The following is a 2365-nucleotide window of genomic DNA, read 5'->3' as shown; positions in this document are numbered from 1 at the left end:
AGCAAAAGCTAATGAAGATGTGGATTTTAGTTGCTAAGATATAGGCCTAAGAGTCAGAGACATCGGCCTTCACTCAGATTTCCACTGGATCACATGACTTCTCCTGGTGTCTTTTCCTGGTCCTAACTCAATCCCTCAGTGCGCTCTTGGGAGAGCTACATATTACATTTTCTTATCTAAAGGAATGGAAGAAGCATTCAGAAAACCATTGATAGGCCTGTTATGAAGGCCAAAACAGTAAACAGCTCTGAGATGCTTGAGCAGAACATGGTGTAGATGTGCAAATCATTAATCTGGMGTTCAATGTGAGAATGAGAATGAACTCTGCAAGAGTTCAGTGCTTGGAAGATGGTGTCCTAAGCATTTCTACAGCACCAACTTCCTCTGCTCTAAATTTAAAACTCTCAGCTTGTTCCTCTGACTCTCTCTCCTATCTTCGCCCCAGGCTAGCTCTGTTTCAGGTGAAAATCAAAATGCCTTTAGAAAAAGAGAAAAAAGCAGAAATGCAGAACAGAAACACCTGTGCATTTCAAATTTGAGTTCCACCCACCCTCTACTATAAAGGTACAAAAATACTGTATTTATTTATATATAAATAAATATTTTTTATCGCTGCAACTTGTAAATAGGAAATGAAGTCACAATCCTCAAAATTATAATGGCAGGCACACAAAGACACAGCTGCTGGCACGGAATTCAATTAACAGATAGCAATCACCCTTGGGTGACTGTGTGAGGTGGAAATATACAGGCATGCTAATAAGTAATATCTTAAAGCCAAGGCGTTTATCAGCCAGCAGCCAGACATGGGCATAAGTGTGGGCAGACAGCACTGCTCTGGGTTATTTAATAAAACCTGCTCTCTTCATTTGAGGATTTGTGTTTAATCATTTGGTAACATTTTAGAAACATCCAGGCTGGGAAACTTCTCAAATGGAACTGCTTAGGTCAGAAAACTTAAAGAGTTATTTACTGATACTAAAATAGGCRAAGGAACAGAGTGGATTCTAGGTAATATTAAAAAAATTCTTTGTTGCCATCTTTTTGACCTTTTAAGCTTCTGGGGTTTGCTTGCTACATGAATCACAGCCTTATCTGGGGAAACATGCAGAAGACATTCATTAATACTGGGAGAGTAAATGACTGAACTGCTGTTTTAAATATTTTTAACTCTTTTTTGCTTGGTTGAAAGCCTGAAGCTAAAGAAGTGGTTTTTTTTGTTTTTTTGTTTTTTTGTTTTTTTTTTCTAGGCTCCTTGAACTTTAATTTGCATTGGTTTCTGGGCTTTCAAAGGCTTCAGGCAGGCCAAGGTTTGTTATTGTCATCAACTGCAAAATGTTCAAGTTAAACTTCCATGTCAGGACTGTCTTTGGGCCACAGCAGAGCGATAGATTTACAGGACTATTCTGCATGCCTAAATACTTGGAGGAAAGGGAAATCCAGAAACAAAGTTACATATTTCCTTAAAGAAAGGCGATATAACTTAGTAAGATGGTGTTAGGATCCTAGCGTGGAACAAATGTAAGGCCTGGTATTAYCAGATATCCATATAACTCTCCAGGGTCAAAGTGTTCATCAAACAAAAGTGGTGTGAAGCAGGACAAATGGAGGCCAGGCAGACTAGCCAYAGGATGTGCAGGAAGCATCGCTTGTGAGCCATTAACAAGAATGGGTGGAGGCTTTTGGCTAGGAAGCAGACAGTATTACTGGTAGACGCTCTCATTGCTTTTGGTTTTGCCCTGCTCTGAGTAAGCAGACCTGCTTTTGGAGGTCATCAGCTCTCCCTCTGTCACAGAGGTCATGGTCGCAGAAAGGCTCTTGTGCTTTCACTCCTGCTCCACCATGGTGTGTGTCTGCTGAGAGCTGGGAGCGCCATCYGCACGAGTTGCTGTGTCAGGGATCTTTCTTTGGGCAACTGGATTGCATCTCTGCTAATGGTATGGCTGCTGCTATTAGTCAGGTTTGAACAGTTCTGGTGGTCCACACAGGCTGCTGGTGTCACCAGGAGCTATGCAAGTAGCTAAAGCAACCAGTGATTGTCTGATTTACATAGAGTCTTTGTAATTTAGCTTTGYAAAAGGAACTGTAAGAGAGAGAGGTGGGCTGAAACAAATGCTAAAGATGCATTGTGGGCATGTTACTGCCACCCCAGAGGGTGGCAGGTACTCTCAAAACCAGATTCTTTTTCCTGGAGACTCATGTAATCTACAAATCCATGGTCATAGTCTTCTCTGCCAGCCGTTTCCCAAACTGTTGGCCTGCAGCCCAGCTTCTGCTGCACTCAGGAAGTTGTAAAGTGGCTCTGAACAGCTGCTGTGAAGCTGCCCATCCGCTGCGCAGGGGAACTCTCGTCACAAGAGTTTTC

The sequence above is a fragment of the Rhea americana genome, unplaced genomic scaffold (assembly GCF_003343005.1).
Source record: "Rhea americana isolate MKP2758 unplaced genomic scaffold, rheAme1 scaffold_169, whole genome shotgun sequence".
Taxonomy (NCBI): Eukaryota; Metazoa; Chordata; class Aves; order Rheiformes; family Rheidae; genus Rhea; species Rhea americana.
Note: the sequence above shows the minus strand (reverse complement) of the source record.